Here is a 12,071-nt window from a genome sequence, read left to right as displayed (position 1 = left end):
GTGCTGTCGAAATCATGTTGCACGGTGTGTCGTTTATCCTGATGGGTTCAGGACATGGGGAACAAGTGGATGGCTCGCCTCCGAGCACAGTTCCTGTCAAGAGATGGGAAATGAATTCCTGATTGAGTTTGCGAATTGGCTGCCGTGCATTGATAATCTTGATTTGGAGGCTGGATGCATCAGATTCAATGGAGCAAAATGTATCCGTTATGTATCAGGGAATACATTCCTGCTGGTGACATCAGGAGAATGATTGCGCAGGCTTTAGGCAGTTCTCCATTAGATTGTATGAGCAACACCTCTTAGTAAACCTCTCATCATGTTTTGAAAGAATCCAGATTTATAAGTGATTTAACTCTAAAAGCTGCTGTGGACACACATCAACCATAATTCCATTATGTGGTAGACAGACTGCATGAGCTAAATTACTCCTGTTTCTATGTTACAAATCCCATTCCGTCAGATCTTTCTATATTCCTTCTTTTTAAACATTTATCCCATTCCCCTGATAACTGACAGCCTTGTTTACCTTGTTCGCCACTTATAGAGAAGCATTTCATGGTCTAATAGCTCTGAATTGAAGCACCTTTCCTCTCCCTTTCTATTGAATCTTCCAGTGGGACTCATCCATCTCCGACCCTGTGTATTAACGATAATATGCCCAAATTTCACACCCATTTATTGGCTGCTCATTACTTGATGCTGCTCACACTCACTACATCGCTGCTGTTCACAGTTGTGCAGAATATATTTACCCTGACATACAAGGCAGTCAGGCCCCCCCTATCAAGATCCAATCTTCCAGCCCCCAGTCTTCCTTACACCTCATGTCCCAAATCTCATTCCACCTCTCTCAAATCTCAAAGCCTGTGACTCCAGAACACCACCCCCACTCTCAAAGAACCCACCCCCCCAACTCTACCCTCCCCCTCACTCCCAATTCCTGACCTTCAATTGTTGCCAAGACATCGGTCCTGAATCTCCACCAATAGCCTGAACTGAAAAACTTAAAAGGCAAAAATCTTCTGCGCTACAAGCCATTAAATCTGGAGACTTGGCAGCCTTATTGACCACCCAAGCAGATGGCACTGGCAGGGGCACTGCCAGGCTGGAAGTGCCCAGGTCGCACTTGCCCATGCTGTGGACCGGGCCCTGGGATACCCTTATGAGGTGGGGTGCGGGGACTCAATGACCTCTTAGTTGGTGAGATGAACAAGGATGGTCAGCAATTGTAATGCCACTGAGTGTCAAGGGGCGATGGTTAGATTCTTTCTTTTGGAGATAGTCACTGGCTGTCACTTGTGTGGAGCAAATGTTATTTGCCACTTGTCAGCCCAAACCTGAATATTGTCCAGGTCTTGCTGCATTTGGGCTGCTTCAGTGTCTGAGGAGTTGAAAATGGTGCTAACCATCGTGCAGTCATCAGTGAACATCTCAGCTTCTTATTATGGAAGGGCAGTCATTGATGAAGCAGCTGAAGATGGTTGGGCCTAGGACACTACTCTGAGGAACTCCTGCGGCAATGTCCTGGAAATAAAATGATTGAACTCCAGTAACCACATCTACCTTTGTGCTAAATCTGACTCCAATCAGGGGGGTTTCCCCCCTGATTACCACTGACTCCAGTTTTGCTAGGGCTCTTTGATTCCATATTCAGTCAAATGCTGCCTTGATGTCAAGGACAGTCATTCTCCTATCACCTCTGGAGTATAGCTCTTTTGTCCATGTTTGAACCCAGGCTGTAATGAGGTCAGGAGCTGAGTCACCCTGGTGGAACACAAACTGAGCATCAGTGAGCAGGTTATTGTGAATAAGTGCCACTTGATAGCGCTGTTGATGACCCTTTCCATCACTTTGCTGATGATTGAGAGTAGACTGCTAATTGGCTGGGTTCGATTTGTCCGGTTTCTTGTGCGCAGGATATACCTGGGCAATTTTCTGAAAACTGACATCTGTAATGCAGGGGACCACCAGAGAGGCCGAGATGGATTAGCAAAGCTATTTAATTAACAAATCAAGTCAAAATTAATATCAGCAAACCTATTTAATTAATCAACTTGAGTGAGTGTGATTTAGCAAATAGGGTCTATTGCAGGAAAGCATTGTAAGATGTCACTGAAAATTATTGTTTCAGATAATCAGACCTTTCATTTATGTGGAAAAGCGAATACAAATTGCATAATTTCTGTTGTAACTCTCTCCTGGCTCTAGTCCTGTCAAATGCGAAAGCGAACAACATTAAAAATCAGAACAGCTGTATTAAAAGTATTAATCACATTATTACCATGGTAACTGGTTTAGAATTCTGAACTAGATGTTTAATCTGATATCATAATCGGAGAATTTCTCCACCCACAGAGTTTTATTAAGCAGGCAACTCCTCATCTTTTTATCTTACCCTGCTTCCCACATAGTTTCATATTTCCTCCTTCCCTTTCAGCTTTCTTAATGCTCTGGTGTGAGAAACCATCCTCAACCAGGAGGGCTATCAGGTTTGCTATCTTCCATCACTGACACTCATAAGGAAAGTCTTTAGATGATGCATATGTGCTCCCTCACAACATTTTGCAAAGAAACAGAAGTGCAGTGTAAACATCAGTTGCTGAACCATGGTTGATATTGGTTTAGATTGAGAGAACTATGGACATGCCTTTGCAGTGCACCTGCACAATCTACCAGATCTTTCCCCTTGTCCAGCAACCACCTGAGTACAATTAATAATGTCCTTGTCCTTATTACAGTAGGTAAGTTGCCTGACCCTGTCACAGTTGATAATATATGTTCTTGTTACAGTTGGTAATACCTGTTTTTTTTTTGAACTAATAATATATTCGTTCTTGTCACATTTGGTATCATACCTGTCCCTATTATAGGTGGTAAAACACTTGACCTTGTTGTAGTTGATTATGTACATGTTTTTGTCATGTTTTTTTTTCTAAATTTAGAGTACCCAATTATTTTTTTTCCAATTAAGGGGCAATTTAGCATGGCCAATCCACCTAACCTGTACATCTTTGGGATGTTGGGCCGAACTCCACGCAGACACGAGGAGAATATTCACCAGCTATTAAAAGAAAGTACCCAGTATGGCTTCTTTAACTACCTTATCTACTTGTCCTGCTACTTCCAGGGATCTGTACACATCACTCGGAAGTCCCTCTGTTCCTCGACACTTCTCGGTATCCTACCATTTATTCTATATCTTCTTGCCTCATTTTCCTTTCCCAAATGCAATACCTCACACAGCTTTCATAGAATTTACAGTGCAGAAGGAAGACATTCGACCCATCGAGTCTGCACCGAAACTTTTTTTTGTTTACTTGATTAATCCATTCATATCTTCCTGTAGTCTACTGCTTCCTTCCTCATTATCAGTTACATGTCCAATCTTGTATTATCTGGAATCATCCCTATCATATCCCTACATTTAAATGTAATTCATTGATATATAGCACAAAAGGGAAGGGGCCCAATATTGAGGGCTGTGTACCACTAGAAACAGCCTTCCAATCACAAACAAAATTTCACCTTTGCTTCCTGCCGCTGTTAATTTTGGATCCAACTTGTCATTTTATCGTTTATCCGTGAACTTCTATTTTTCTGACCAGTTTGCTGAGTGGAAACTTGCCAAGAGCCTTCTTAACATCCATGAAAATTACTTAAAATGCACCACCTTCACTAGCCCTTGTTATTGCCTCAAAAATTTCAAATGAGTTAGAAAAACTTTCCCTTAAATCCAATGTGTAGTATACACTGTAACAGGGACAAGTGTTTTACCAACTGTAATAAGGGCAGGCTTGATACCAACTGTAATAAAAGACAATTATATTATCAACTGGAATGAGGGCAAGTATATCACCTACTTACAGGAACATTATTATTAACTCGCAGGGGCAGAAAGATATCAACCGTAACAAGGACAGGAATATTATCAAATCCAAAAGGGAAAGTTATGTTATCGACTGTAGTAAGAACAAGTATATTATTAACTGATAAGTACAAGTAAGTGTAATAAAATAAATACATTATCAGTTGTAACAAGGGCAAGCTTATTATCAACTGTAGCATAGACACATAGTCAAAAGTAACGAGGGCAGTTATGTTAACTTAACAAAAGCGAACAAAAAGATGTACAGGTTAGGTGGATTGGCCCTCAGTGTCCAAAAAGGATAGATGGGGTTACTGGGTTAAGGCGATAGGGTGGAGGTGTGGGCTTAAGTAGGGTGCTGTTTCCGAGGACCGGTGCAGACTTGATGGGCCGAATGGCCTACTTCTGCACTGCAAATTCCATGATTCTATGGTAGGATTCTATAGACTCTGTTGTGCATTCTTGGCTGCAATGTCGACATGGGTGGACCAGGACAGATTATTGGTGATGTGCACCCCCACGAATTTGAAGCTGTCAACCATTTCCACCTCGGCATCATTGATACAGACAGGGGTGTGTACGACGCTTCACTACCTGAAGTCAATGACCAGCTCTTAGTTTTGCTGACATTGAGGGAGAGATTGTTGTCATTACGCAATGCCACTAGGTTCTCTATCTCTTTCCTGTACTCTGACTCATCGTTGTGTGAGATCCGGCCCACTACGGTTGTGTCATCAGCAGACATGTAGATGGAGTTGGAGCCAAATCTTGCCACACAGTCGTGTGTGTGTATAGGGAGTATAGTAGCGGGCGAAGTACGCAGCCTTGAGGGGCCTTGGTATTGAGGACTATTGTGGAGGAGGTTTTGTTGTTTATCCTTACTGATTGTGGTCTATGGGTAAGGAAGCCGAGGATCCAGTTGCAGAGAGAGGAACCAAATCCTAGGTTTTGAAGTTTGGATATGAGTTTGGCTGGGATTATGGTGTTGAAGTCGGAGCTGTAGTCAATGAATAGGAGTCTGACGTAGGAGTCCTTGTTGCCGAGATGCTCCAGGGATGAGTGCAGGGCCAGGGAGATGGCGTCTGCTGTGGACCAGTTGTGGCGATATGCGAATTGCAGTGGATCAAGGCATTCTGGGAGTATGGAGTTGATATATCTCATGACCTCTTCTCGAAGCACTTCATAGTGATAGATGCCAAGGCCATCAGACAGTAGTCATTGAGGCACGTTGCCTGGTTCTTCTTTGGTACCAGGCTGATGTTGGTCTTCTTGAAGCAGATGGGAATCTCGGGACGGAGTAGAGAGAGGTTGAAGGTGCCCACAAACACACTGATGCACTATCAATTACGCAAAGACGAGAGTAGGCTGTAATCGAGGCTTTATTACACTGAGATGTGTGGTCTCCTACAACAGCTGACCAAATGGCTGCTGTATGGGGAGCACACATATTTATACTCCGCCTACTGGGCGGAGCCAGCAGGCAGGGATCTACCCCCTTACCTGTAGTACAGGAGCCTTACCGTAAAGCACCTATATCGACATCCTATATATACAATATATACATCAGTGGTGACTGCCACACACACCCGCCAGTTGGTCTGTGCAGGAGCTGAGTGCACGACCAGGGACTCCGTCAGGACCAGTTGCTTTCCAAGGCTTCACTTTCAAGAAGGCCAATCTGACTTTGGCGGCTGTGACAGTAGGTATGGGTGTGTCCGAGGCTGTTGGGACAGTTGAGAACCGTTTGTTGGTTTCCTGTTCAAAACAAGCATCGAATGCATTGAGTTAATCAGGGAGGGGTGCTCGGCTGTCAGAGATTCTATTCGACTTTGCTTTGCAGCCCATTTTATTATTTGCGTCTTGTCATAACCGAAGGGACTCCGTGTCATTAGTCTGTGACTCTAGCTCAGTCTGGTATTGTCTCTTGGCATCCCTGATGGCACCATTCTATCTTGCTAAACTCCCTTCTGACTTAACTGGTCTACAACTTCTATGCCTTCCGAACTCACTTGCTGTCTCTTCTAATTTTGGCTGTGCATCTCCCCCTGCTGAACCTTCTGTCAGCATCCCGCCCCATGCCAAGTTAGTTTAAACCCTCCCCAATAGCACTAGCAAACCTCCCTGCAAGGACATTGTTCCCATTTTGGTTCAGGTACAACCTGTCCGCCTTCTGTTCTGCAATCTTCTATGATTCTATGCTGTTGTTATAGGTGATAATATACCTGACCTGGATACATTTGATAACATATTTGTTACAGTTGATTACAGAAATCGGCAGATAGATCGAAATTTTAAATACTTCTTACGCTTACTTTCCAGCAGTACCATTAGCACATAAATGAGGCACGTATACTACAAATAATGTAAGAAACATTGTGTAGCAAGAGCATGCAGAATATAGGTTGCAAATAAGGATATCAGCGAACTTCGGAATGAGGTCATTGCTCGCGCATTGAAATTCTGGAGGTTAATCTACCAAACCATTCACTGTAGCATTATTGATTCTTTAACATACCCATTACTCTGTTTATCACGGATTCCATTTGCAACACAGCATCTTATAATCAAGAAAAATCTATTTGTTTGCCATGTGCAAACCAACATGATGCCTCCATCACTTCAGTAAAAAAAATGCTGTAGACATTAGAAATGAATAATAACATAAAAGGAACAAAGGATAGGAATCGGGAACATACATCAGGGAACAAAATCCGTAAGGTTTGTTTTCCGGCATGGGTTCATGATTCACGCTCAGCCTGCACTCATTCCTGGCGGGGAAAGCACCGTGCAGATTTTGGAATACCTATTTCCATGGTTTGTGTGTTCTCCCCATTTTGAGTGCACTGTTTGTTGGCTGGCAGTGTGCACAACAGGGGGCTTACCAGCGCAAAAGGTTAGCAAGCATACGAGCCAGCATCCAGCTCTTAGAAGCAGTCTGTCTGTCGTAGTCAATATTTTCCCTGCTTCTGGACTGTGATAGAAAGATTCAAACAACGTTTATTAGGTAAGCAAAACTAAACTTTATTTACGAATTACAACTGCTACAACTTCGAGACTTGAAGTCGGAAGGCAGTCAAGTAGAAACTGCTGGTTCCCTTCCAAGTCTGCAATATCACAAAAGAATAAGACGATTTTTATACATTATAGGATCAAGATAACATGAATACAGCTTGGTCAGGAATTTGATCAAAAGTAAAACATAAGTAATAATCATTACAAGGGCGTCACCTTGCTGACCTTTAGAGGACTTGGGGTCTCATATCATTATCTTGTCTTTTGGTACATGTTTTAAGAGATGAAGCAATTTTGTTTAAGTACAGAAAGAGACAATTTTTTAGCTTATCGTATGTATTTAGACTGTTCTGGTCTTATGACGAACGCGCCTTATCCGAGTTTAGAGTCAGCCAGTTCTCAGGTCAAGTTGACCTTGGCTGCTTGTATTTGTGCCTTAGGTTATGTGAAGTCAGTTTAAATTTAATTGTACCAAGAAAACTTGACTAGTTTTCCCATCATGCCATTATTTGCTTCGCACAATACCACATGTCCCTCCTTTAAAGGTGAACTGAAAAGAATTAAAGAAGGCTGCTGCAGACTGTCAGTGCTGGAAATGTAGATAAGGGAACTTGAGCAACATGGCAGAGAGGTACAACATTTCTAGTTTGGTGGGGAGAGTGAAAGCTGATCTGGCAAGGTGGGATGGTCTCGCTCTGTCACTGGAGGGTCGGGTACAGGCGGTTAAAATGAATGTGTTGCCGCGATTTCTGCCTATTTTCCAATGCCTTCCGATTTTCCTGCCAAAGGCATTTTTTAGAGAAATTGAAGGAATGATTACCTCGTTCATATGGGGAGGGAAGGTGGCCAGAGTTAGAAAGGTGCTACTACAGAGGGGAAGGCAGGCAGGGGGTTTGGGTCTTCCGAACCTGATCTATTATTACTGGACGGCGAATGTGGAGAAGGTGCGGAGCTGGGTCAGAGGGGTTGATTCCCAGTGGGTCAGAATGGAGGAGAGTTTGTGTAGGGGGTTGGGATTGAAGGCGCCCGCAACAGCACCGCTCCCGATGGCCTCAGGGAAATACTCAGGGAGTCCGGTAATAATAGCTTCATTGAGAATTTGGAGGCAGTTTCGCCAACAATTTGGGTTGGGGGCAGGGTCAAGGGAAATGCCGATTTGGGGGAATCACTGATTTGAGCCAGGGAAGTTGGATGGAAATTTTCGGAAATGGGAGGGGAAGGGGATTAAGACACTAAAAGATTTGTTTCTTGGGGGTCGGTTTGCATGATTGAAGGAGCTGAGAGCAAAGTATGGGCTGGAGCAGGGCGAAATGTTTAGATATATGCAGGTTTGAGATTTTGCCAGGGAGGAGATACAGAGCTTCCCGGTGGAGCCAGCCTCCGCATTGCTGGAGGAGGTGCTGACGACATGAGGACTGGAGAAGGGGTAGTGTCGGCAGTTTACAGGCTTTTTTGGAAGAGGAGAAGGCACCACTGGAATGGATCAAAGCAAAGTGGAAGGAAAAGTTGGAAGAGGGTATTGAGGAGGGGTTCTGGCCCATCTGTCCAGGCATCTCCCCCTCCCCTTGGCACCCACCCACCCGCCGGCCGTGGACATGTCCCCAAAATTGTGTCCCATCCCCTGGGTGTTCAGAAATTAGCTGCTGTGTGTGTGGTGTTGCCTCCCACAGTGTTCAAGCACAGTGCCCAGGGAACAGGGCAATGACTCTCACATGCTACATGGCCCGCCCACCCATGGGAATCCACTTGGGTTCTGTGAAGTGCTCATTTATTTACGCTTGCCAATTCCCTATTAGCAATAGCCTTCAGCCGCATGACCAGAGGCCTCAGTAGTCGGCCGGGATTATGGGTGGCCATGATAAAGACGATCCAGGAGTTGGCATGATGTTGCCAGCCAAATGTCCCCTACCGTCCACCGAGCACTAGGGTGGCAAGCCCAGAACCCCAGGGCTCTTTCCCTGTGTGCAAAGATGGCTACTCATCTCCTCAGCTCTCCACAGAAGCTCTTCCATCTGGTTTGTGTTTTTCAGAAGGAGCTGCCTGCCCGTGTCTGTGTCCTGCTACCAGTTCTGCCTTCCGTGAAGTGTGTCCTCACTTCCTGTCCCTGTGTATTTATAGCTCTCCCATGCTCCCTCTAGTCCTTGCTCAGTTGTATTGCATCTACTCAAATCCACAATCACCACATCCCCCTTTTTTCTTTACATATTTTCTGTACATCGTTAAAGAAAATTGTACAAAACAGTTGGATTACTTACGGTATGTGTATCTATACAAGAGATGGTGCTATTGCATATTTTACAAAGCCAATTTATATTTATGAGTCCAATCGTAATAAAAACATTTATGAGTCCAAACTTGATGAATTTGTTCATTGAGTTTTTTCTTTTTCGTTGTTGACGTGGTGAATGTTGTCGGTGTTCTTGTTATTTTAAGTAACCAATACGTCATCCCTAGGTATTTGTATGGTCGAACCACTGATGTTGACTGACATGGACTTTTTTCTGTGCTTGTGGTATCGATTTAGTATGTCATCTGCCTTGAAAGCTGGTGTGCTTGCTTGTTCTGGAGCAGATGTGAGTTTGTGCGATTCGTTGTCATCCCATGGCATGTTTGTAGTCTTGTCATTGTTTTGCAGTGTGCTGTGGCATTGTCCTTCATATGCAGAGTTGTACCATTTTGTACAAGTTGTTGTTTCATTGCTGTTGTTTCTGTCGTTCCTGTCTTTGTTGTTTTCGTTGCCGTTCTTGTTGCTGTTTTTGCCGTTTCTGTCTTTGTTGTTGTCGCTATTTTTGTTATGCTTCTTGTTGGTTTTGTTGTTCTTCTTGTAGTTTTTGTCGTTGTGCTTGTAGTTTTTGTTGGTACTGTTGTTCTTGTTTCTGCAGTGCTTCTTGCGATTTTTTGTTGTTCTTATCGCGCTTCATGTTGCATTTGTTCTTGCTGTTGTTGTTCTCGTTTCTGCTGTGCTTCTTGTGGCTTTTGTTTTTCTTGTTATGCTCAATGAATGTCCCGTGTGGATAATTTGAGTCATTGTCACAGTTATTGGTGCGAGCGTCCTTTGTGGAATCTGTTACATTGAACGTTTCGTCTCGAGAATGGTGAGAATGATCTGATGTTGCATTGGTGCTGGTGACATCAGTCATTTGTGGTGGATTTGATTAGTTGTCTTTGCTTTCTTGGTGCTCCTCTTCTGGAGTCAAATTCTTCACGATTTCATTTGACGCGGTCTCTCTGGACTCTTGGTGCTCCTCTTCCGGAGTCAAAATCTTCATGATTTCAATTGACGTGGTCTCTCTGGACTCTTGCCGCTCCTCTTCTGGAGTCAAAATCTTCATGGTTTCTGTTGATGTGGTCTCACTGGACTCTTGGTGCTCCTATTCTGGAGTCAAAATCTGCATGGTTTCTATTGGCGTGGTCTCACTGGACTCTTGGGTGGCCCTACTCTGTGCTTCTGTACAGACAAGCTGAGAACTGTCAGTCTCGCTGTGATCCTGTACCTCCTGTATGTCAAGTGTGATCACCTTGTCACTGTTTTCGTATTCAGTGGGTAGATGTACATTGTCTTTTTCTTGATTATGTGAGCTTGGTAGACCTTCATAGTCTGCTTGCGGTTGCTCAGATACGGCAGGTTGACCTTCATGGTCTTGTTCATGCATGGTGTTCGCCAGGGAGTGTTTGCTTGCTTCCCTTTTGGAGTCTTTCATCACTCTCACTGTGGAGCCTGTCATCGCTCTCTCTGTGGAGTCTTTCTGTGCTCTCTGTGTGGCGTCGTCTTTGTCTTGGGTATTGCTGTCATCCAATGTATCGACGATCTGCCATGGCACCATGGTGTTGGATTCATCTACCACGAGTAGATTCGTGTTGAGCTTTGCGACCGTGTCGCTGATGCTGTGATCAGCATATCCGAATAACTCAGCCATGTCTGAGTAGTATTCTTCGAAAACAAAATCATCTTTTTTTGTTTCGGATTTATTTTTGTTCTCTTCACTTTGGTTGGTGCAGACTGCTTTTTCCAGGGTGTTGTGAGAGTTATTTTCAGCTGCTGGTTTAAGTTCAGGCATTTTTCTGTGTTCTGAGGCAAGAAAATTTGGTTTTACAGCTTTAAGTATCTTGTTTCCAATTTTCGGGCATTTCCCTTTTAAGTAGGCGTGGTCCGGATGCTCAGACGTCATGACGCTCGTAACGTCATGCGTAGGAATCAATTGTGCATGCGCAAATCGGCCTTCCTTTACTGTGCGGTTTTGTGTCCACTGCGCATGTGCGACTTGCGCATAACGATCCGCGACCAAAACGTTTTGAGACTGCACATGCGCGGCTTGCGCATGTGCATAACGATCAGCAACAAGAACTTTTCTAAACTGAACGCAAAACGGCTGATTGTAACTGCGCATGCGCGGCTTCTGTTTCCTGCGCATGCGCAGACGCAGATTTTAGTTCTTTGTCTCCCAGAGTCTATAAAATGTGCTCCGACGCCATTTTATTGCGGATGTCAGCGTTTGTTTTCCTGAAAGTTGTAAGTTACCTTTTCCTTTCGATCTGTACTGGATTTCAGCGTTTTGGCTTTGTGAAAAATTCAAGTTATATCTTCTTTTTGATCTGTACTTTTCACTCGCGATTTCTTGACTGAACCCTTTCTGTTTTGATAGTGATTGTTTGAGTTTTGCATCACTCAGTCTCTGTGCAGTTTGGCCTCTGAGCATACCGTGCTGTTCAAATTCCATACAGTACTCTTCAAATTTTTTTAGTATTATTTGTAAGTTGTTGCTGTCTTCAACTTTTGAGTATTTAAATCCATGATATACTTTCCTAGCTTCATGTCCTGCGATGAGCATTGCTATTTTAATTTCGTCTGAGGCTGCTGCTAAATCATTAGCTATGATATAAAAATCGAACATTTGTTTAAATATTTTCCAGACATTTCTTACATTGCCGGTCATGTCCAGCTGAGGTGGGCGTCCAAGCCACGTCCTCGAATAAGCGATGTCTTCCCAAGTCGAATGTCCAGTAGGAGTTTTTCTTGCCATTTTGGTCTTTCTGTGCCTGCAGCTGAGTTGTCTTGTAGTAAGCGTCTGAAGCCACCCCTGGTACCATGTGTTGTTCCTCGTGTCTTAATAAAGCTCGTAGTCTCAAAGGTGGAGAAGATGCTTTATTGTGAATTCGTTCTGTCTTCAGAGCTTAACTTACGGCTACCTCA

This window comes from Scyliorhinus canicula, chromosome 18 (genome assembly GCF_902713615.1).
Source record: "Scyliorhinus canicula chromosome 18, sScyCan1.1, whole genome shotgun sequence".
Lineage (NCBI taxonomy): Eukaryota > Metazoa > Chordata > Chondrichthyes > Carcharhiniformes > Scyliorhinidae > Scyliorhinus > Scyliorhinus canicula.
This window is presented reverse-complemented; position numbering follows the sequence as displayed.